General features: G+C 37.5%; 1 protein-coding gene and 1 non-coding gene across 2 annotated transcripts in view; one reads left to right on the top strand and one right to left on the bottom strand.

The window, feature by feature from the left end:
• Nucleotides 1-26,278, top strand: part of DLG2 (discs large MAGUK scaffold protein 2) — a 2,175,716-nt gene that overhangs the window by 977,738 nt on the left and 1,171,700 nt on the right. The gene's annotated exons all lie outside the window — the stretch shown is intronic.
• On the bottom strand, nucleotides 12,118-12,220 carry LOC133764919 (U6 spliceosomal RNA). The gene has a single exon (XR_009866488.1). It is a non-coding gene; the product is annotated as a U6 spliceosomal RNA (small nuclear RNA).

Genomic DNA, 26,278 nt, shown 5'->3' with positions numbered 1-26,278 from the left:
CTCCCACTTTAGTTCAGTGAATTCTGCTTTATGTCCACATCATATAGTTTAAACCATTCTCAGAGAAGTCACTATAACTCACTAAACCTTAAACTCAACAGGTTTCAGTTTTTATTAAACTCTGCTTCACCTGAGAAGCATTAAAATTCCTGCTTTCTGGGTCCTACCCTTACAGATCCTGATTGCTTTGATGTAATATGCAACCTGGGTATCAGAATCTATAAACTCTTCCCAGGTAATTCTAAATGCAATGACAGTTGAATACTATTGCCCTTTGCCTCAAGTTCTCAGTGAAGTGCTTTAGGATAAAGACATAAATAAGGCACTGTCTTTTCCCTAATGGGTATTATAATGTAATAGAGAAAGACAATGGGTATACAATACAGGGATACATATTGTAATGTTTATAACATACATCTCCTGGAGTATATGGAAGCACGGACAAAATCAGAATCCATTTTCCTTGGAGAATTGGGTGGATAAGAAAGATTTTGTGGAGAAATTCCATCATAAGATAGCATTTGTTAGGCAGGCAAGTGTGCATTTGGGGAAGGGCATTTTAGGTGTGTGACAAAAGCATGGAGCATAGGATTATTGTTGGGGGGGTAATTGTGACAAAATGTTACATCTTGTAAAATGATGGCGGGGGAAGGGATGCAAGACGACACAGGAAGTTTTATGTGGAATTTTCACGCTGAATAGTTTTCTACAATATTAATTAATGGTGGACTCTACTATGAGAGAATTGAGCTTCGTGGTCCAGTTTGCCTTTCTGATTTCTCACCTCACTTTTTCCCTAATCTGTAAACTGTAAGAGCAGGCCCATGTCTCATTTACCTCTGCGCTCCCATCGGCACCATAGAATTTAAATTTCTGTTATTATTTGGTTAATCAATGTACAGCCATGCACCATATGATGTTTTAGTCAATGGTGGATGGCATACATGATGATGGTACCATAAGATTATAAAGTTGTTGAAAAATTGCTGTAACCATCATGAGATTATAGAGCAAAGCATTACTCACAACTTTGTAGTGATGTTGGTGTAAACAAACCTACTGCACTGCCAATCATATAAAAGCATAGTGCAAACAATTGTGTACAGTACACAGTACTTGACACTCAATGACTATATGAATGATTTATGCATTTACTATACTATTCTTGGCATTATTAGTTTAGGGTGGATGCTTGCTACTTATGTAAAAGAGTGGGCCCTATGGCAGAAGCCTCGTACATTGAATTTACCTTGTCTATTGATGAGGGAGATACTTCTACATTATTTACAGCCTTATAGGCCTGGGGATATTTTGGTTAGAAATGCAGAATCTATTGAGTGAGCAATAGCAATATAAGGTAATGAACACCTTTTTCAGTACTTTGCCAGTGACCTAAACTGTAGAATTTGAAATTAGATCTTCATTTCCTGTTCCTCCTACATATCATAAATCCCTACTCCCAGAAAATAGTCATATTATACAAGATATTGTGTAAAATGGTGTTACTCTGAATACTGTCATTTTAGTTAACCAGTGTGTACTTAGTCAGTGACTGCCTGTCTTATTTCAAGGCACGAAAGTCTGTACTTGTTCAAGATATGATACTTGTAGGCTCTAAGCTTATATAATTTGGGCAAGAGGTAATAGACAAAGAAACTTCACAGCAGCAATAATTGTGGCAAATTTTCTGCTTTCACCACATTTAGATGGTAATTCAGAAGCTGATCCAAATCGGACACTGTTCATTACATACTAATTACTGTTTGCCCTAAAGTGATTGTTATGTGCAAAAGCAAGTGTAGATGGAAACCGAGATGTTACTGTTGCCCTTCCAGTGGGGATAAAACTGACTGATTATATGAGCAGTCTCCAAAAAGTTCATGGAAATGCATATCATGAAAATAATATGCATGTATTACACTAAAATAAAGGGTTTTAATGGTACTATTAAAAAAAACCTCCTTCAAGTAGATAAATATAAGAACAACCATTGAGCAGAAAAATCATCATCATGAATATCACCAAACATTTAAGAAAACAATGTTAAAAATAGTGGGCATATATAAGAAGGTACCAAATGTTACAAATAATAAAGGAATCCAAATTAGGCCTAATACCATTTTATACTCAATTACATAAGCATAAAATTAGAAAATCTGACACTATGAAATACCCATGACATTATTTCTTTTACATTACTGGTAGATACAACCATTTTGGAAAATACTGACATTGTTTTATAAAGCTTAATATTAAAACATAACACTCTCATCCCTAATTATATACACTATAGTGGTTATTATGAAGTTTCATTGTTTGTAACATCATTGTTCCTAAAAGGAAAAAAAAAAAACCCATACCCGGAAAAAAACACAAATGTACATCAACAGGAGAATAAAAATATAATTTATGAAATATTCACATAATGGAATAATACACAAGTTTTTGAAAAGATTTTACTGTTTTATTTGACAGAGTTACAGACAGTGAGAGAGAGACAAAGAGAAAGGTCTTCCTTCCGTTGGTTCACTCCCCAAATGGCTGCAATGGCTGAGGCTTCGCCAATCCAAAGCCAAGAGCCAGGTGCTTCTTCTTGATCTCCCACATGGGTGCAGGGGCCCAAGCACTTGGGCCATCCTCCACTGCTTTCCCAAGCCACAGCAGAGAGCTGCACTGGAAGAGGAGCAACTGGGACTAGAACTGGCACCCATATGGGATTTCAGCACCGCAGGCAGAGGATTAACCTAGTGTGCCATGATGCCGGCCAATAATATACACGATTAAAATGAATGAACAAGGATTAATTTGAAACATAATATTGAGTGCAAAAAGCAAGTATCATAACACTTGTATGAAGCTCATAAAACAATCTGAACAATATTTTTGAGTAGGTATATATGTAAGTGCTAAATCAAGAAAATGAAAAAGAAGGTATATTAGAAATGTACAAGAACTGCTAGAGTGTAAGGTGTAAGGGATATAGAGGCACAGTATCACAGCACAGACCAAAATATTTACCATTCTAGTTTTTAAGTTGGTCTTAATTTTGATACTGTGCTTCAAAACTTCTCTTCCCATTATGTACATGATTTTGTATACATCAAGCATTATGCAATCAAAAATATTAAGCTGTAAAACCCTAGGATGTGTTAGGTAAATTTTTTTTTTAAGTTTTAACCATTAAAACAAAGATGGACCTGTAGGGATTTCTCTACTAATTGCACTGGAGGTGCCTCAAAGTGGATTTGAGTTTTACTTTGAAGGGATGACAGCTATGAAATATTACTCTTTCTAAACAAAGCAGTTGTTCATATTGACATTCTTCTGCATCTGTGATAGCAGATGCTTTTAAAAGCAACAAGGAGAGCAAGCAGTGGGTGGAATTAGAAGCAAATGCTTATTCATATGCTGCCATGGGAAGCAGGTCGACCATACTCCTTTCAGATACACTTAAGAACAGTCTAATCTTAGCTGGAATTGAAATATCTGGGACTGTTGAACTGTCATTGATAGGAGCTGCCACCATGGCTATTTTCTGAATATTGCAATGATGAATTGAAGCATAAAATCACAAAATCACCTGGTACAATAGACTTGAGAGGATGCTTGGACTTTCTCTCCCTTTTTTTTTTTAATTTGGTCAAACAAAAGCAAAACCATGAAATAAACATTCTTCAGTCTTATTAAAAAAATACTTTATTTAAAAAATGTTTGATTGACATCATCTGATATGAAGCAGCTCCTTTAAAAGGAATAAAATAGAATAGAGAAAACACCTGGCCTTTTGCTGAGCTTCTTACTGTAGATGCATGTGGGTGTCTGTCCTACCCCGTTAGCATAGACCTTGTGTCCAGCCTAAATCCTACTTGCTCACACTCAACATTGACCCTGACTTTATAGAGAATATCTAGTCTTATAATTTATCAAACAGTCTGTCCTGTATTTGAAAGACTGTAAAATCACCTCTCAGCTTTATACTACTAGGATTCCTGTAGGTAGATAGATAGGTATAGATAAACATGTCAATATTTACCATTCTATATCCATCTATATATAAGAAATAATTAATTGCCTCCATATATTTACAATTATAGTTCTTTATTCACACTTAGCATTATTCTTGGTAACCATGACTCCAATTTTTTAAAAAGTCTATTTCTCACCTTCACTATTGCTATAATTTTAATCCCTGTAATCCATGTTCCTGATAAACTCAATGATTCTTCCTAAAATTCAATACTCATTCCTTTAACTCAAGAATTTACCTCGGTTTCTGAGTATATATTCAAAAAGTTCAGCATCCCACATTGGGATTTAAAGATGTAGATCATCTAACTTAACTTTATCTTACCAACCTTTCTTTATCTGCATCAGACAGACTTAAGTTGAATTATAGTACTAGCACTTTCCAGTGGGTCTTGGTTACATCAACTGAGAGTTCTAGTTTATTTATGAACATGAGCCCTAAAAATATTGGTTTTTAAAAACTGCATCTACTTTAAAAGATGGCTACAATATGTTTTTAATTAACAGAATTTCTTGTCATTCAGTACAGATTTGACATGAATTTGAGTAATAATGCCTATAAGGTTTTAAAACAAATTAGATTTGAGAAGTAGTTTAGCAAAGTTGTCCTATAGTTGTGCTCAGTAATTTTTTTTTTTAAATTTCTTATCCTCTCTCTTTCTTTAGGGGAAATCTAGTGGTTTAATGCTGAAGGAATAATCATGATAAGAGTGACTCATACATGAAATAAATATAGAACATGATTATGAGATTTTTCTTTACTAAGAAAGGCTTGGAGAGGAGAATGTGAGCCTGAAAAACTGACTCTTTCAGTCTTCCAAAGGGAATATCCGTGATATGCGTGTCACAGTGTGTATCATGGGTCCAGAAAGGGACGGCTTTTAACGAGAGACCCCAGAACTTCTCATCACTTTTCTATTTATTTATTTATTTATTTATTTATTTATTTATTTATTTAATTTTTTGACAGGCAGAGTGGACAGTGAGAGAGAGAGAGACAGAGAGAAAGGTCTTCCTTTGCCGTTGGTTCACCCTCCAATGGCTGCCGCGGTTGGCATGCTGCGACCGGCGCACCGCGCTGATCCGATGGCAGGAGCCAGGTGCTTCCTCCTGGTCTCCCATGGGGTGCAGGGCCCAAGCACTTGGGTCATCCTCCACTGCACTCCCTGGCCACAGCAGAGAGCTGGCCTGGAAGAGGGGCAACCGGGACAGAATCCAGTGCCCCGACTGGGACTAGAACCGGGTGTGCCGGGGCCGCAAGGCGGAGGATTAGCCTAGTGAGCCGCGGCGCCGGCCTCATCACTTTTCTTGCGAAGGTGATGCTTCTCTTCATTAAATACTTCAAAAATTAAATAAATGACAAATTTGACCATGAGAAAGGAAGGAAGCAGCTGTTTAACCACAAATGCTGTAATCAATTTATTTAAAGATGGACAATGGCCTTCCTATAGTTCTCTAAGATAGATATTTATGAACTGGATTAGCACTTATGAAAATACCTTTTCTTGTACTGAAACTCCATTAACTGAATGCTGATATTTTGGATGATGCTTACATTGAGGCTAGTTGATGGTGAAAAGAATTCTTTTTTTCCCACAATTTATAATATGTGTTTTCTAACAAGCAGATAAAAATTAAATACAGAAGAAGTATCTGACCTCTTAGGTAATCTCTAGTGTGAATTGAAGTGAATTAGAGATCTGTGAATGATTTGTCATGCATAGATATCATAGTAATCCAAGTACTGTATACACTTCAAAGGAACAGTAATGTCTAAACAGCGTGATACTTCTTTCCATATTCCAGTGTTTCAATAGGAATTCTTTCAGTCTTTTCAAAATATGAGGAGACAGAGCTGAGTGAAAGTACAGCAGTAGCTTGCTGCCTTTTACTCCCAGTGAAAAGGTGAATCAAATTCTTCTAGGTTGACCTATTGACAGGACTGCTTGTTGGACCCAAATCACTCCGGACCTGCCTTAGTGGACTGCATTAGTGCAGTGTTGTTCAAAAGTTTCCTCCGAAGGACTGAAGTTAAAGGATGGTGTACAGGTGTCTCAGGGAGTGTGTAAGGGACCATGTAGTGTGAAATTGAGATTGTAGGAGCAAGCCAAAGAGCCAGAAATTAGTTTAGAAACTTGTTTTATTAAAAAAAAAAATCAGTGTAAATTTTATAGTCAAGACCTTAGGCTATTCCTATGCTTTTATTATATATTTTTACTATATCTTAAGTGTATTTATGATTGGGAAAATGTCTGTGGCTTGGAGAAACCTGCAACCCATTATTGCAAATGGTAAGCTGCAAAAGGAAATATACAATTTATTGGACCACAGGGGATCTCTGCTGCTGGTACTATTTCTCTTCTCCCTCCTTGTTTGAAGTCTGCCCAACAAGAAATCTTCCCCTTGTTATTATACAGGACTTCAAACTCGACATGCATAAAACTTGCTCATTATCATACCCCTCCTTCACTTATGCTAACTTTCATGGTGAGTGGCACCTTCCAGGCACTCAGCTGCAAAAGCCAGAAACTTGGGAGTCATCCCAGACAACTCGTTCTCCATCAGCCCCCATGTTCCATCAGCCACCAAGTCTTGTCAAGTATGCCTCCATCTGCTCTTTTTTCTCTGCATTGGCATTGTTTTAATTTAGCATTTTATCATCTCTTGCCTGAATTATGTTATAGGAATCACTTAACTCATCTCTCTGCCCCTTCATGCTCTCCCAACACATTGCTAATTTCTGACTTCCCATTACTTTATTATATAGTTCAAATTCCTAAGTACATTAGAACCTTTATGATTTGGAATATTCTTGCATCTTTATCATCATGTCCACAGAGTCACCTTACCAAATCCCAGCATCCTTGCCATATATCAGAAATATAAATTTAGGATTACCACATCATTTTTTACCTTAGCACATATGTTCTAGTCCTTGCATGTCCTTTTTCACTTCTCCTCTTTGCATGGTTAATTGTTGTCAATCTTTGATTATGACTTTATTATGGAAATAATAATGCTATTTTTTCCTTTTAATAAAAAATTCTGGTAGTTTAATCTTCTGCTTCTCACAGGAAACTGTAAATGTATGGCACTGCATATTATTTAGTTGTGAATGAAAGTGTAACAGGTTAAGGTCTTGTCAAGAAATTTTCTTTAGAATGTAATTTAAGTAGATTTGTGTCCTCTTAATGGAATCAGAACTATCCCTATGGAAATGTATCTCTAAATATATAACTCATATCTATGTAAATGTATAAAAAGCATATCATTTTCAGGAATAAGAATGTGAAAAATATCATTGACCAGAAAAGTTAATGGGAGAGAGGCACATGGACACTGTTATTTGATATTTGACATGAAAACTATACATAGAAACTTGTGAGAAGCTTCATTCCATTGTTGTCAACCCTGCAATTGTGGGATAGTAGAAAGTTTCCTGAAAGGAGCTGAGTTTGAGCTGAGTTACTTGATGGAAGGTAACTAAAAAATGGATGATTAGGTGAAGCATGGAGAATATGTGAGTGCTTCATGCTTGGTGAGGGTGGGAAGACTGAGTACAATTAGGGAGAAGTATAAATAATTTAATATTAATAAAAGAGGGAGTTACAACAGATAGAAATATAGAGAGGGATTAGATTATAAAGAAGTCTGTATGAACTGTTAAGGAGCTCAAGGAACAACTCAGATTTTACTGTATACATGGAACAAAAAATATATTAAGCCAATGATAAGATCTAGTTGGCTTAAATGGCTAACATCAGTACCAATGATAAAAAATGGATTTTAAAGAAAATCAGCTTAAAGTAAGATGGCCAGTTGTAACATTAGTTCTGCAGAGAGCTGTACATGGTCCTACTCAGAGAAGTTTGGTAGAGATGGAGTCAGCACAAAGAAAGAACTTCTCAGAGATATATTGATGAGGTATAATTGGACAAGCATTTGACTGATTGGCTGGATGGATGCAGCTAAGGGTGAAGGAGCAAGAAATGGGAAGTTAGACAACCCCAGGTTCCTGACTTGGACAAGTATGGGGATGATGATTCCAATGTGTGAAATAGGGAACAGAAAAGCAAAATCACATTTCAGGGAAGGATGTTTAGAACATGCTGTGATCAAGATACCAAGACCACACTAAGGGGATGATCCACGAGCAGAGGGGACAGAAGACAATGGACTTTTGTATCTTTCACTGATATCAGATAGTAAACTAAGAACTAACCTGAATTTTCTTATAAATGAATTCATGAGTGTTAATTTGTTCCTAAGATAATATGGACACTATTCAATATTCAGTGAAATATTTTTAACAAACGTTAGCTTGACTTTTTTATTTTCCATAAAGTATTAGCATCTAACTGGTATCAAACTCCCAAATTGTAAAATTTAAAATATATGTAGATAAAGCCCCATCCAAAAGAGAAGAGATTAAACAGGTAAACACTGGAAATAATTTATTAGTTCAGCACTGCTATTTAAAAAGCTTAAATTTTCTTTTACTTCTTAAGGGAAATATGTTTAAGGAAATAATGTGTGTCATGTACGTTTATTTCTTTTTTCTTTTTTTTTTTGGACAGGCAGAGTGGATAGTGAGAGAGAGAGAGACAGAGAGAAAGGTCTTCCTTTTCCGTTGTTCACCCTCCAATGGCCGCTGCGGCGGGTGCATCGTGCTGATCCGAAGCCAGGAGCCAGGTGCTTCTCCTGGTGTCCCATGCGGGTGCAGGGCCAAAGTACTTGGGCCATCCTCCACTGCACTTCCGGGCCATAGCAGAGAGCTGGCCTGGAAGAGGGGCAACCGGGATAGAATCCGGCACCCCAACCAGGACTAGAATCCGGTGTGCCGGCACCACAAGGTGGAGGATTAGCCTGTTAAGCCACGGTGCCGGCCAATGTACGTTTATTTCTAAGATATCATTTCTATAGCGATAAAAGTATAGGATAGGATCAAAATGTCCTCCTTGCTGAGGAAAGTAATTTTTGGAATGATAATTGCCCTTTCCTAAATCACAGTCTCTTTTTGTCTCTGCTTAGATTCTGTGTAAAGGACTTGTTGTACCTTTTCCCTCCTCCCTTTCCTCCCCACCCCATTCTGTTTCCTCTTTTGAGACCCTTGGTGCCTAACCAGACCCTTCTCAACTCTTTCCACTGCAAATGGCAAAGCAGATAAATGGCATAAGGCAGCGATGAAACAGATAAGGGAAAGTTCCCTGAGACTTCAAGGAGCCCCCTATTCTTCCACCAGCTACCTTTGACTGTCCCTCCAACCCGTGGTAAATTCCCTCCTTAACCACATCAAAACCCGAGTTCTAAACCCATTGGGCATGCAGTCTCTTCTCAAGAACAGACTGTTGCCAACCTCTTTGTTTCAAATAAAGCAACCTGTCTCTGTTGATGTCAGTCTCCGTCTCCTTTTTCAGTCTCTTATTTCTGGGAATATGAAAGGCCAAAACCCCAAGCTATTCCATACCTAACACTATGTAACCCAGTAAACTACATAGAAGAGTGGACATTGTGGTACAGCATGTTAAGCCATCACTTGGGATGCTTGCATCCCACATTGAAGTGCTTGGGATTGAATCTTTCCTCTGATTCTCATCCCAGCTTCCTGCAGCTTCCTGATAATGTGCCTGAGAAGCTGCAGATGATGGCTCAAGTTCTTGGATCCCTGCCACCCACATAAGAAACCTGGATGGTATTGCTGGCTCCTGACATAGCCCTGGCTGTTGTGGGTATTTGGAGAGTGAACCAGCTAATGGATTATGTCTCTGTCTGTCTTTCTGTCTCTGTCTCTGTCTCTCTCTCTCTGTATGTGTATGTGTGTGTGTGTGTGTGTCATTTTGTCTTGCAGATGAATCAGTAAATAAAACTTTAAAAAAAACACATTGAGGGAGCAGGAACAATGAATGATATGCATAAGCTCAATGAAGAGAAATAAGACATATCAAGTATCACTTTGTCGATACTCACTTGGCACTGAAAAAGTTACACCCCTCCCTGATCCTCACTTCCTATTCTCTGCAATAAGAGAGTTGGTTGACTAGTTGATAAAATGCCTTCCAGGCTATCATAGTCGATGTTTCTCTCATCGCATCTGCCTCTAAGAAGTCTTCATAGTTCTTAGTTTTTCTAAGGAGCTTTGTGACTCAGAGCTTGCCAGTCTGGAACATGAAGATGAACCTTTACTGGAGGCTAACATTTTCACTGTGAAGCTATGCTAGAAAAAATGGGTGGTGCCTTAACAACACCCAGGATCCCAGGCAGCTTTTCCTCCCTGCAGCATCTGATTTTCCTCTGATATAATAAAAATGGAACTCTTGCTTTTATGTTAAAGATCTTTCTCCTATTCCAAAAGAGTGGTGGTAGTTGCAGTGACATTTCATTATTTTCCTGAATGGTTGTCTGAGGAAGACTGTGTTAAATGTATGTAGTTCAGGATTTGATAATTTTTCTCCTTAGCAGTGTTTAAAGCATCATATTATTTAGGATCTGCTGACCGACCTCAATGATGCACACTTTTCAGGATACTTTTTTTTCATTTTTAATCAATTTTATTTTGCCTCTCAATTTTTAAAAATTTAAATTTATTTTTAATATTAATAAAACAGATTTCATGTGTTTCAAACACTTCTAAGAACATAATAATATATCTCTCCTTAACTCTCTTCCTCCCTCTTTCTTTTCTTTTTTCTTTCAGTTTTTGCAATAACATACTTTCAATTTATTCTTAATCACAGGCCTAATATGTCCAACTAAATATAGTGTTCCACAAGCAAAAAGTAGAAAGACTACTGTTCCACAGAAGTATAGATAAGGGCTATAAATGATAATCAGATTGTGTGATGTCAATTTCACTCTTATACACTGAGGATTTTTTTTTTTGGTACTTTACATGTTTGTTACCACAAATCCGAGAAAATATGTGATATTTGTCTTTTTGGATTTCACTGAACATAAAGGGCTCCAGTTGCATCCCTTTTATTGCAAGATTGGATTTTATTCTTTTTATGTCTGAGTTGAATTTCATCATGTATATAAACCACATTTTTTAGTCTAGTCATCAGTTGATGGACATCTGGGTTGATTCCATATTTTATCTATTGTGAATTGAGCTGCTGTAAATACAGAAGTACAGATAACTTTTTGATATGGTTATTTCATTTCCTTTGGGTAAATTCCCAGGAGTGAGATGGCTGGGTCCCGTGGTAGATCTATTTTTAGATTTCTGAGGAATCTCCATACTGTCTGCCATAATAGTTGTACTAGATTACATTCCCACCAACAGTGTATTATGGTTTCTTTTTCTCCACTCTGTTGCCAACGTTGTTTTTTGATAGCCATTCTAACTGGGGTGAGATGAAACCTCACTGTGGTTCTTATTTGCATTTCTCTGATAGCTAGTATGGCCATTTGTATTTCATGCTTTGAAAAGTGCCTGTTCACATCCTTTGGCCATTTCTTCTTTTTAAGATCTATTTTATTTATTTGAAAGGGTTACAGAGCAAGAGAGGTAGAGATAGAGAGGTCATCCATCTACTGGTTCAATCCCCAAATGGCCACAATAGCTGGAGCTGAGCCCATCTGAAGGTAGGAGCCAGGAGCTTCTTCCAATTCTTCCACATGGGTGCAGGGACCTGAGGACTTGGGTCATCCTCCTCTGCTTTTCCAGGTGCATTAGCAGGGAGCTGGATCAGAAGTGGAACAGCCAGAACTGGGACATCCCACATGGGATACTACTGTTGCAAGCCAGAGCTTTAACCAGTTGTGCCACAGTGCCACCCCCGCCCCCACCTTTCACCATTTCTTAACTGGATTGTCTGTTTTGTTATTATGAAGTTTCTTGAGTCTCTGTGTGTGTAGGTATAGTGGATACTAACTCTTTATCAGATGCATATTTTACAAATATTTTCTTTCATCTGTTGGTTATCTCTTCACTTTATTGAGTGTTTGCTTGGCTCTGCATAAGATTCTTTACTTGATATAATCCAATTTTTCTATTTTCACATTTTTTATTGCCTGTACTTCTCGGGTCTTATTGCCTATCCCAGTGTCTTATGGTATTTCCCCTATGTTTTCCTCTAGTAATTTGGTGGTTAAGATATGGACTGCTTCACTAATTTGCATGTCATCCTTGTACAGGGGCCATGCTAAACATCTTTGTATTATTCCAAATTTAGTATATGTGCTGCCAAAGCAAGTATGAGGATACTATGACTTTAAATAAGAAAGAATCCAAACTTATATAGTGGTTCCTAAAAATCTGTCATTTATTTTCTATCACCTTACTCTTTGCCAAACATATTCAAATACCACATTGAATCTTGTTAATGTTTTCTTTAGGCCATTTCACTTTTAATTTTATACAAGTTATATAACTGGAAAATTGGTATCACTTGCTTCTTGTATATATCATAGTTTGAGATTTTATTCTACTTGTAGGATAATAAGTTAGCCTGTGATATTTCTTGGTTGTTGGCAGAAGACACAAGATTCTTGGGTCAGAAACAAAGAACTTTATTCCTATGGCATAGATAGCAGCATGAAAATTACTCAGCATGTTGGTACTGGTTTTTTTGAGCTACAATATCTCATGAGGGAAACACGGAGAGGCTCAAATGGATACTGTATGTGAATATGTTTTACATGATACCCAAAGAATAGTGAGGTTTGGTTTGCTTTTTTTAAATGGAGGGCCTGCTTGCTGATCTAGAGAGTAGTAATATTACCTAATCTGTCAAGATTGCAATGAAAAAAAGCTAGGGATCTTGCATTCTTTGCATTTCCATGAAGAACATTCAGAAGCTTCTGGTAAATTTCTTCACCCAACATTCTGCAGGTCAATATATGGGGTGGGCTTAGCTGGATGGGTTCTGCTGATCTAGACCAGGCTTTGCTGATCTCAGCTGGAGGCTGATAGGCAAAGTGATTCAGCAAAGGTAGCCCATCTCTGCTTCCTGAATCTCTTATCCCCTTATCCCAAGCTTGTTTATATGGCTCCAGAAGCAGAAGACCCAAGAAGAGCAAAGAAGCAAGACCTCTGTAGGTCTAGGCCCAAACTACTACATCTGTCTTGATTCATTCCAGTGGCCAAAGAAGTCATAAGCCAGCCCATTTTCAGGAGATAATAAAAGACTCCAACTCTTTATAGAAGGTACGACACAGAATTGTAACAATTTTTGCAATTTAGTACAACATCAGATTCAAAAGGATGTTGTTTTAGATCTAGACCTCTCTTAAATTTTCAGAGCCCCAGTTTTCCCAATGTGTAGTAAGAATGGAACAATTTACCCTGATGTTGTAAGTCAAACTGCTAACAAACAAAGGAAGTACTCAGAACTGTGCCTGATACATGATGTGTGCCCTAAATAAAAGTAGATATTACTAAATCCCAAATTTTCATTTTAATTTTAATTCACCCACTCAGTTGTTCCAGATCTACTTTAGTAGGTATAATTGGAATTCAGAGGCATTTTCCATCTATGTTTCCTCTCTTCAAACTGCATGGTAGAAGAGTTTGCTGCTGGCTCTCAAGTAGGCAAAGGCACTGAGAATGTATAAAAGGAGGCCATACACATGGGCACTTGGCATTCAGTGAGCTAGAGGGAGGGAGGGTGCCATGTTGAACCATCACAAGATGATAGAGTGGAGACAAAGCCTCGTCTGTGTGACTTTGTAAGTATTAGTTGGGATTGTTCTCTGTGGAATAGATATAGTCTTAAGTTTCCTCTCAGTATTAGGGGAAAAAAGGTGAAGAAGGAAGAAGAGGAGAATGGTAATCAGAAGTATGGAGATGGAGATGGAGAAGGGCAGAGGACAGAGATGGAAATAAGTACAAAGATGGCAAAGATGAAGACTAAGATTAAGAAAAAGAAGGAGAATAGGGGAAAGAGTCAAAACAGAAAGAACAGGAAAGAAAAAAGAAGGAAGAGGAGGAAAACCAAATGAGAAATACCATTCTTTTTAGCCCAATCCTGTATTTACAACTATGATAAAACATGCACTCTGTTTTATAGCGTAGGCCTAAAGGGGCAGTAGGAACACAGAACTGGGCTATTTTGAATGTTCATGAGTGTGTGGCCTCATCTCATGATTAAATAAGTGCTAACTATTCTCTAATTTTAGCACATATCTTTTAAATGTCAAAAGACAGATTTTGCTGCAGCCCCCTTTCCTAGCCCTCAAGATTTGAGTCACAAGGGTAACTTTATTCTATGAAGAAATTGGCAAAGACTAGAATAAAAATGCAGAGGAATTTTTTCCAAGTTAATTTTAATATATTTTTCTCTCCCAGTTCACTCTACTCAAATAGTGAGCAAAACGTATTTTCTAAACTGAGATGATCAGATCAGAGGGAAGGAGAAAGAACTGTCCTTAGAGACAGGAGTACTGGAAACCAAAGAACTGTCTGTTAGGGAATTCAGGGAAGATCCAGGCTCATAAAATGACTGGAGGTAGATTTTAGGTCTTTCAGAAAATAGAAGGCAAAAGCTGTAACGGAATGTGCCACACATTATGTGGTGGCCATATGTTATCTACTGTGTACCAGGTGGAACCTACTATGTGATACCTACAGTGTGACAATAAAAGCCATAGTTGATGATGACATAATGTTAGTTTGTCTTTAAAGAATCTCACAATTTAGGTAGACTTAAGAACAAATGATTACAATTAAATGAAATCAGATCTAAATACATGAATGCAGTTGATAAAAGTTATAGGAGCCTTGCTTTGGGAATTAACACCAGAGCTAAATCTTGAACAAGTATGAATAAACCAGATAAAGAAACAAATAGCGACATAACCTATGACAAAGAAACGTGAAACTGCAAGGTGATTGAGTATTTGGGTATAAATTTGGGTACTAGAAAGTTAGGTAGCAGCTAGTTATAAAAGATCCCATTTGCCATAAATTAGAATCTGCCTTACAAATATCAATCAAGAGGTGGCCCATAATGATTTTTTCAGTCATTAATGATTTGAAGCTCCATCCTCCCATACATTCAATGGTAGATTCCACTACCTCACCTCACACATAAGTGAGTTAAGAATACATATGTCGGCCGGCGCCGCGGCTCAATAGGCTAGTCCTCTGCCTGTGGTGCCGGCACACCGGGTTCTAGTCCCATCGGGGCGCCGGATTCTGTCCCGGTTGCTCCTCTTCCTGTCCAGATCTCTGCTGTGGTCCAGGAGTGAAGTGGAGGATGGCCCAAGTACTTGGGCCCTGCACCCGCATGGGAGACCAGGAGGAAGCACCTGGCTCCTGGCTTCGGATCAGCACGGTGCGCTGGCTACAGCACGCCGGCCACAGCGGCCATTGGAGGGTGAACCAACAGCAAAGGAAGACCTTTCTCTCTGTCTCTCTCTCTCTCACTGTCCACTCTGCCTGTCAAAAAAAAAAAAAAAAGAATACATATGTCAACATAGGTGTTTACTTAGAATTAGGCACTTCCGCCAACTGACAGAAAACCAAAATAACCGTAACTTAACTAAAGTAGTTCATTTCTCTGTCATAGCCAAGCCTGGATGTTCAATCAGGAATATGATGTTTTACAGTGTGAATGAACCAGTCATTTCTCATGTTGCTTTTCCACCCAACAATCTTAAGAAGGCCTCTATCTTAAGTCAAGATGGCAGAAAAAGGAATTGATCAAAGGGCACATGAACATCATAACTTAAGGAGTGTTCCGAGGAACTGCTGCAAAAACATTTCTTCTCACATTCTGTTGATCAAAACTTGTCTTGTGACCACACTGAGCACAAAGGAGGCTGTGAAATATAACTTTACTATGTAACAGTAGTGAGTCTTATTCTGTAGCAGTAATGAAAGACAGGTTAGGTAGAAATTCACTAAAGCACCATCAGATTACGAGTAGTTTCTTTATTTGGCGGAAGTGGATGGAGTAATACTAACACAACATAGATTTGTTTTAAATCCTAATTAAGCAATATGGCTCCTCTTTTCAAGGAAACCTCATTCCACACCATGGAGGACTACTGAGCAGTGGTCTACTAGCAACCCTGTGAAGCTTATTTGCTGCTTAGGGTTGTCAAAGATTTCTCACAGAAGAAATTTCTTATTATCTTTTTACAAATAACTAAAATTTGGAAGTCCTATTAATATAGTAGAAAACAGAAACATATATTGTGAGTCAACTCTGGTTAAGATAAGGCCAATTAGAACATTTTACATAACATAGTAATTTGATGATCATTGTTATTCAAACCTAAAGCAAATCAACATTATTTAATTCCAACTTTCCAATTTAGAGTCCACCCTTTCTTCTTGTGTTAGTAGGCACAGCACTTGACACACTAGGTGCTCCATAAAATAATGGTGTGGAACTAAATTTATCTGCACATTCCAGGAATTAAGTTAAACATATCTATCTATCTATCTATCTATCTTTCATTCAAACTTTCGTTTATTTGAATAGATTAATTTACTTAGCATTTATTGAACTCTTAACGGGTTCCACAATGTTAATTGCTGGGGAACTATAAAATGAGTAAGTAGCATATACTTTCAAGGAACTATGTCTAGCAAGAAAGAAGACGTGTGTATGCATATCTATGTGACATGTATGAATATCTATACAACCAAGATTGATAGTTTGATAAATGCTAAAAACCGCTGAGGAAGTACAAAGAAGATATGTTTTTTTCAGTCTAATTATTTGAACTCAGCCTTGAAAGAGAAGCGGGGATTCACCAAGGGGTCATCCAGTATATACATAGTTTCTTTAATGCTTCACAGTACTTCATGTTTGTATCAAATCTTGGTTAAGCACTATAGCCTTGCTTTCTCCAGACCTCATTCTGCACCATAATCAACAACTGACTAGTGATCCATTGGTGTATTTTGTAGCTTGTTTTATTCGCTGACCATGATTGTGGGAGCTTTCACATATAAAGGAGAAATCCCTTGTCACCCAGGGTACATCACAATCATAATCATAATCATCTATAAACCAGTTACACTCTATCCTCATGCCTTCCTTCCATTCTCCCTTTCTATTCTTTCAGTAATTCTTGTGTATCTAAGGCTACCATTTCCATCCCACAACAAGACTTTCACCTTGTCTTATCTGAGGTGAAATCAGTTTTTCAGCTATAGTAAGCACACCACTGGAAATGTGTCACTGCTGTTCTGCCCTCCCCAGCAAGCATTTTCAATGTTTTTCATCACAAAATAGTTATGTGTTTCAGGCTTTGAGCAACATCTGAGTTTCCAACAGCTGTGTTTTGCATTGTCCTCATTTTGTATAATTAAGAAAAACAGGAAGCCAATCACTTAAGTAAAGCTGACCCTCTTCATTCTGCAGACCCGAGGAAGGACTGCATCAGGGTTTTTTATAGTACAGTTTTTACACAATTTATCCTGCAATCCGCTGGAAAGTAGAACAAGGGTAGAGGAACTGTGACAGCATGGTGGCCTTCCTCTTGACTACAAACAGCTGTGCTTTTCTGAAGCTACACAGTCCTGTTTAAACACACTTTTCTTACATAACCAGTTGTCAATTCAGTTTGTCACATCGTGACGGAGGATTTCCTCTGACATTTTTTATAGCAACTCAAATCCTTGTGGGGAAGGCAGTGACTTCTGCCGTTAGTGCTTAAATCAGTTAGGTTCCTACATTTTACCCATAGGTCTGACTCATATGAGTGAAACTTCATTGAAAATCACCAGATCAGAGATGGATAATTTGTCTTCTGAGGAAATCAAAAAAGTGTTTGACACCAATTTTTATAGATAATTGGGAATTAGTTTCCAAGGAAACCCTAATGGCCATTTGAATTTACTAAAGACTGCAACCAATAGTAAATACCTGATTTAAAGAAAAAGCTTCAGTTTCTACTTGAATAGAGCGTCATTTCCTTAGACATAGCAGAAAAATAATTACTTCATCACTTAAAAGTTCATATAGAATTAGTGGTTATATTAGGATTCAGCATTACTCAATCCATTGAACATTCATTCAGGAAATCATATTTGCTGATGCTTATTATTGAGATGGAGAAATTAGAGATATTTAAAATGTAGTCCTTGTCTTCAAAGAGTTCATAGCTTACAGGGGAAGCTGATGTGAGCACTATTAAACATAATCATGTGTTACATGATGTGTGTCCTGTTCTCATAAGCACCTGTTTTGTGATTAGTCTCACTTTCTACATAAATTTGAGCTAGAGCATAAGTCCTGTTAAGGGACCCTTACAAGCTAATGTTTGATTGCAAAACCTCTAATTCATTCAACAAATATATAATGAGCACACACTATGTTCTAGGCATAGTGTTGTTTTTCTAGGGGTTGGAAACTTTCCTTCAGGGGCATCTATTACTCTGTTTCTCACAAAACTAGCTAGCATATATTAGACACTATTATGGTTCAGAAACTCTATTCCTCAAACTCATTGAGTGGGAAATTTACCCCTATATACAAATGAAAACTGACAGTGGAATTAAATACTTTCTCCATAGCAGATAGCTAATATATTTATACCTAACCCCCTGAAATCATGCTTATTACAAATTTCACTATTTTTGATAGAGATATTATGTGAGTGCATGGTTCTGACTGAAAAATACTTTATGTGTCAGAGGCTTTTATTAACACCATGTGTACAGACAACCTGGCCAGATATGTTCTTTTAATTCTGTCTCACAAAAATGAAAACATTTGTCTTGGAGTTTGAAGAATAGAGAAGAATGTTTTAAAGTATAGTGATGAAAACACCAGGAAAATCCTCAAATATGATTAAATACAGAAACAGTGATGCAAGAGAAGGCAGAGAGTCTCTCTAGAGGTCTTTAAAAATAACATAAAAATTTTTATGTACCTCAAAAAGTCAAATGGGCTAGATAATCTTTGAGACCATTTCAACTTGTAAGTCATTTTGTGTTGCATTGTGATGTTATCACTAAACCGGATCAAAACTGCAAAAGCATACCCAGAAAAAAAAAAATTAATGAGTAAGGGCTTCATTTGTGAGAACTATAATTGGAACTATAGTTCAGGTAGCTGACACCAGGTGGCAGTAGCCAAGCACTGAAGTCGGCTCTCAGAAAAATGCTGAATCATACTCTGAAGAAGGATCTTAGGTAATCTAGTCCAGACCATTTCATAATTATGGAAACTTGAGGCCACGGCCATGATTCGACATAATTGTCTGAAAATACCTTTTTATTAAAAAGCTGTGTAAATATTAATAAAATTACATTATATGCACAATAGAAAAGAAATGGAGGTGTTATTTAAGGTGATGTTTAAAGTAAGAGATATCTTAAGCATATTCAAAAGTTCTCTTTCCTACCATTCTTTCTCAACCAGGCCTCCTCCAGTCTCATCAAATAAAGCAACAGTAGTGTCGAGTTGCACTCTTTTGGGTGTTCAAATCTTCTGTCAGGGACATTCAGCATTTTTCCTCTCTGGTAGACATGAAAAAGCAAGCCATTCATATAAACATACCCAAGCTTGTATAAGCACCCCCCACCATATATTGCAGAGCAGAAGGGTGGTGAAACCTTCCATTATTGTCACAGCATCAGTCAGGATTGCTAATGATTGTTCTGAGATGAAATTGCTGTGCTTTATCATTGTAACATTAAATGTAGTCTGCCTGCTCTCTGTTCCTCTAAAGCAAGTGCAACAGAGTTCAAGTGAATGAGATTTAATGTTATCTCCTCTTAAATGTATTTGCTTGTATTTTTAAGTAAATTCTTTACAATTACTGTATGATTAGTATTCAATGCTTCTCACAAGTGAACATGACACACCAGCATAACTCAAAGGCACAACAGAAAAACAGTGCTGTAGCTAGTTTCTAATAGTTTTTGAATGAGGAATCAAAGAGAAGAAAAAATACCTGGGCTGAGGTCATTCAACTGATTAGAGGCAAAGCCAGCTCTAAGGCACAAGTGTCATTGTAACAATTCTGGTATTCATTTAGTTGTGAAGCTTTCTGGAACTAAGAGCTAGCTATGCAGGGCATGCGAGCACAAGACTGATTTGGGAGTCTACCTTTTTAAAAACTGCTTCAACCTTATGCACAGATATTATCAGACTCTCGCCTGGCAGCTGTGCCACCTTGCCCTGTGCTGCTACGTATGTCAGCCCTTTCTGTGGACTCCCAGCACTGCTGCTTACAGCCAGAGTGCCAGATTCTGGAAACAAGCATGATTTCTCCTAGCTCTGGGGATTGTTGTCAAAAGGGCACTCAGTCTTTCCTTCTCACTTTGCTTCATGTTATAAAGAAGTCTCAAAATAAGCTTTACTTTTAAAAAGTAACTATTTATGTTAAAAATAAAAAACATAAATCATAATATTGTTATGCACAATGTTCCTTGTGAATGAAGAACTGTGGCTGTGGAGCCATTCATTTATTCACCATTGTGGATCTTTTTAAATTAGTTTATTTATTTGAGAGGTAGAGTTTCAGACAGAAAGAGAGAGAAACAGAGAGAGAGGTTTTCCATCAGCTGGTTCACTCCTGAAATGGCCACAATGACCAAAGCTGTGCTCATCCAAAGCCAGGAGCCAGGAGCTTCTTCTAGGTCTCCCATGTGGGTGCAGGGGCCCAAGGACTTGGGTCATCTTCATCTGCTTTCCCAGGCCATAGCAGAGAGCTGGGTCAAAAGAGGAGTGGCCAAGACTAGAATGGGTGCCCTTATGGGATACTGGCAATGCTGGCAGTGGCTTTACCCTCTACACCACAGCTCCAGCCCCTCAACATTGTGTTTTGAGCTAGGCCAATTCAAATGTGGCTAAAAGGTACACAGGTGCCAGGTGGAGTCTTCTTCATTTGCTTGTTCAGCATATTTATTTAGGACCTATAATATGCTCATCACTGTCCTTGGCACACAGCTTACCTAATATTGAATGGGTTTTTATAGGAATATTATGCAAGATAAACATTTAATTGGAATTTAATTGTGTTTTTTAAATAGTGCAATAAATATTCTATGAAATAAATGTTAAATATTTGCTTGTATCTACTAAGATATTTCCTTGGATGAATATTGAGAAATATAAGACAAGACACCACTGCTGTTCTAAAATTAGCTGTAAGGGCTCATACCACACACATTCTTATTTAAATAAATAAGTCAAACAATTTAAAATTTATAGCATAGTTTTCATTCTGACTACCATAAACATTGGGTGACAAAATGTACAAGGAGCAAGCACTTTCAGATGCGGCAAACCCAAAGGGCTTCATGGAAGCAATAGGAAAATAACTTGAATTTCCCTCTGAAATAAAGTGAAATGCAAAGAAATTTATGTGTGCTCTCAACTTTTTTCTTTTATATTTTATAGACTTTTGGAATCTGGTTTAAGGTAGAGACATAGGCAATCACAGATGGAGCTGGCATTAGTTTAAATTTAGGCTTTCTGGGTGGTAGTTCTGGTTCAATCTCTGACAACTGTCAGGCTTGAGCAGATCCTCCTGTATTCAGGGACAGAACCAAAAGATGCCAGGAGGTGTGTCCAGCTCCTGGATCACTGATTTTATTGGACTTCGACATTACAAGGATGTAACTTTTTAATGTACATTTTGTATCAAATTGATCAACAAAAATCAACATAAAGAAACAAGTACAAGGCTAAATTATCTAAGAAGATTCTTCTAACTTCCTTGAAAAAATAGCTACTTGCTATTTTATTTGACATTTGCAATGTTCACTAACATTTAAGAAGTTTAAAAAATCCATTTTAAATCTCCAAATTAATATGTATTGTGTGCCAGGTGCATGGTCTATTCTAGATACCTATTAATGTAAAATTTGCCTCTCAAGTATGTTCTCAGCATTTCAAATGAAATGCTATGTGTTTCTCAGTATGTGTGGCCTTCTTGCTGTCGACTATAAGAAAAATTTAATTTCAACAATTATTCAACAAATACTTATTCAGACTCTATAAATGTCAAGCACCTAGCTTGGTAGATGCAAGGGATATAAAAATAAATAAAATGGAATTAAAACATAGTATCCTTCCCCAAGAAGAGTACAGTTCACTGGGGGAGTCAAACTTAGATCAATAATATTTCAAAATATTAAAAGTTAAACTGAGGGGCCGACGCCGCGGCTCACTTGGTTAATCCTCCGCCTGCGGCACCGGCATCCCATATGGTGTCAGGTTCTGGTCCTGGTTGCTCCTCTTCCAGTCCAGCTCTCTGCTGTGGCCTGGGAGTGGAGGATGGCCCAAGTGCTTGGGCCCCTGCACCCTTATGGAAAACCAGGAAGAAGCACCTGGCTCCTGGCATCGGATCAGCGCAGCGCTGGCCATAGTGGCCGTTTGGGGAGTGAACCAACAGAAGGAAGACCTTTCTCTCTGTCTTTTTCTCTCACTGTCTATAACTCTACCTCTCAAATAAAAAAAAAAGTTAAACTGAGAGCTCTAGAAAGCACAGAAGAAGGAATATTGATTACCAGAAGGAAGGCTTCATGGGCAAAGTAACAATGAACCTGAGCATTAAAAGAGAAGTGGAAACATAGCATCCCTCAAGCTATAATGAACCAATTAGTGAGAGAGGTTCGGTGGCATTACCATCATGAATCTACAGTGTGAGAAGTCCTCATCTACCTCAAGGGACATTTTGATTTTTAAGGGGTATTGGCAAAAATAGGAAGTAATGCCAAACACTTAGTAAAGTGACTAGATAGAACAGTTTCTTCATAAAAGGTAGCTATCATTTATATTATTACCTAGAACTACTGATCTATAGTCTTGCTATCAAATGCTCAGTGTATTTTTTCATAACTTGTATTCTGAAATTAACTAGTCCTTTTTGCATTTAATATATGCTCCCCCTACCAGACTTTAAAATCTGTGAGAGAAGAAATTCATTGACTATAGATATTCCTAGTATCTGGCAGAGTGCCTACTTCATGATGATGACCAGTGAGCATTTGTTGAAGCAATATAGATTGTTAGGGCAACAGTAGTAAGCTATGTAACCTATAACCTGTCATTAGGAAAATGTAGTATAAAGTCATATTTAAAATGTGTGAGCACTCTAACTCCAGCATATCAATTTATTAATTATTTTTCACAATAAAGGAGGCACCTAGAGCCCTTGAAGTAGTATTCACTCCATGTGGAACTCAAGTTGAGCATACCCCTCATTTTATTGCCTCAATTAACCCTCCATTATTCTCATCCATAATTATCCTCAAAGCAAGTAGCTCAAGGATGGCCAGGAAAATAATTTTGTGCTTTTTCTGGTACATTTGACACAGAAGATAGATTTGTTCATTTCATTTAACCTCTGAACAGCCCTGAAAATTTTACAAGAAGACCCCTCACCTCCCTCAACAAAAATGTCGTGTCCACGTAAAGTTTATTAGAAAGGGCCATTTAGATCCCCAGAGACTTCATTACTTCTCAAAGCCATGATGAAGTATTATTCTGAATAAAATTAAGTTCTACTTCTTCCAATTAACAGCAGATGATGAAAATGCCTGCCAGTTCTGTTGCTTTTCAGTTGGGTGTTTTTCTCTTGCTTGGTCATTTGTAAAATGTGAGCCCTCCTAATGGGGCCCTAGTTATTCAGTCAAATTAATGACTTTCAACCGAATTAATAGTGCCTACCACACTGTGGGTATTCAATAATAGTCAACAGCAACTGAAATGCTGCCTTAAGCTGCTTCACTTGAGAGCATTGTCTGAAATCAATATAATGTAGCTTTCCTACCAGATTTGGCTTAAAGAAAAATATGACATTCTCAAGTTGGTGGTGCAGCCTAAACATAGTCCTGTAGTTTGTGATCTCTAAAAATAATCTTAAATTATTCTAACAAATTGCAGACCCTGGGAGGAAGCACTGATAGATAGCTCAATAACTGGGCTCCTGCCATCCAAGTAAGGGACCTGAACTGAGTTTCCATCTCCTGGGTTTGGCCAGCATTGTAGCATTGTGGGTATTTAGGGAGTGAACCAGCAGAGGGGGTCTCTCTCTCTCTCTCTCTCAATAAATAAATAAATAAATAAATACTTAGTGGGAACATCTTAGAACATAACCCATTTCCTTTCACTTACTAGGTAACAGATAATTATTGATCTGATGAATGTAAAATTAAAATCGAGTTAAAAATTAGTATAGGTTAACCTAGAGAGGATGTCTTCTGGGTCTCAACCAGAGAAAATGGAATTTAAAAAATTACTGATCAGAAAAGATATATATTCACAGAACTAAAGAGGTGAATTTAGCAAGTTCAGATTACGTTGTATACAGCATGTGGTGCCTAATACGTTATGGCACATATTTGCATGTTGAAGCTTTTCATTAGAAGAAATTACAATTCCACTGAGATCCTTACAGCTCAGTACTCAGAGGTTTAAAAAAATCAATATTATGTGTTTTTTAAATTATAACCTATGTGGAGAATCAATAATTTGTTTGCTGAGACAAATATTTGGCATGTCAACTGAATTATGGAAGCTTCTTATGCCAACCGCTAAACCTAATGATTTATTTAATCACATTTATTATGTGAACTACTTTATTATATCAGTATATTATACTGATTTACATATGCACATGTTGCCTAGGTCTCTGATTGTTTCCTGAGCTATATCATTTCCCAAACTCCCCTTGGCTTACCTACTCATGGATAAAAACAGTATCTTCTATCTCCTCTTAACAATAAACTTAATGTTTATTTACTTTTAAATGATTTTATTTATAATGATAATGGTAATATATATCTAAATTCTAACAATATAAGTACTGTGTTACGTACTGTACAGACTAATGAAAAATGTCCATCACTCAAAATGAAAACATTTGCCTTCATAAAATAGCCAGTCATTCATTCGTTCAGCAAGCTCCTTAACATTCATTGAGCTGCCAGGCATAAAATAGACACAAGGACAGTCGAAGAAAAATCTTTCATGACCCCATATTAGTAAGTAACAAACATTTGGGGAGGGGAAAGACAAAAAAGTAATACATCATAACAAGATATAAAATATGACACTCTAATGGTGGTATAAAAATGCATTTGGGGGATGTAGAGAAGTTATGACTAACAGCTGAAATGATCCTGAAGTCTTTGGGAGGGTGCTGTTGTAGCTGGGACTCATTTGTATTTTAATTGAAATGCAAAAGAAAGAGAAGATTCAGAATTTGATAGCCCTCACCAAGTCACAGAAATACAGATAGTGAAGCATATATATATATATATATATATATGTGTGTGTGTATATATATATATATATATATATATGGAATTTAGTGTAGCTGGACCATGCCAGGGAGAACTGGAATGAACAGAGAGAGGAAGAAAAAGTATATGTGGGGGGTGGGGAGGAGACTGGGAAGGAAGAGGAAATGAAGATACAAGTGCAGTCAGGTCAGTTTGGAGAAGGTCTTGTATGTTGGTTAAGGAATCCACAATGTATTCTATAATTAAAGGGAGCTAAATAAGAATGCTAGAGAGCACAGACAGGTTTGGAATTTTGTTTAAGAAGAAAAAAAAAACAGGCTATGAATATTCCTTTAAAAAAGGTAGAAATTGGTAGGCACAAAGATATTAGTTTGCAGAAAAGAAGAAGCATGTATGTAACATTTATAATCTATTCAGCGGCAGATTGTGCACAGTGGCTAAGACATAGTGGCTTGGAGTGTTTGCGTCCCATATGGTAGTACCTGGGTTTGAGTCCTGGCTCTGCTTCTGAGTCCAGCTTCCTGGGAGGCAGCAAGTGATGACTCAAGTAGTTGTGTCCCTGCTACCCAAGTGGGGGACTTGGCCCATTCCAGACATTGCATGCATTTGGAGAGTGGAAGGGACATCTCTTTCTCTCTGCTTCTCCCCTCCCCTCACCTCTCCTGCCCTCTCCTCTTCTTCAAGTCCCCTCCCTTCTCCTCCCTGTCGTCCCTTTCTCTCTCCCCGCCCTTTTTATCTTGAAATGAATATTTTGTTTTAAAAAGAATCTACTGAGGAGTAAGTTCTTGCTTTATAAACTTTCTGGGAAAGCTCAAGTTCCCTCAGACTTCAGCACAGATTGCATTTCAGGATGCTAAGTTTGCCACCTTGTGGCTGAAGGCAGATCCTGCACATAGGAAATGTTTATTCTGGAAAATAAGCCATCCTGAACCTTTTAGTAAACTGAACAAAGTATTTCTTCAAGTTTGTTACAAATATTTGAGATAAAGAACAAGTGGAGGATGACATTTGGAATAAATATTAATGATTCTAAAGCCAAATCTGGAAATTATCCTTGACTCTTTCGCCTCCCTCACTCTTCATGTATCATGC

The sequence above is a fragment of the Lepus europaeus genome, chromosome 7 (assembly GCF_033115175.1).
Source record: "Lepus europaeus isolate LE1 chromosome 7, mLepTim1.pri, whole genome shotgun sequence".
NCBI lineage: Eukaryota > Metazoa > Chordata > Mammalia > Lagomorpha > Leporidae > Lepus > Lepus europaeus.
Note: the sequence above shows the minus strand (reverse complement) of the source record. Positions and strands in the feature narration are given on the sequence as shown.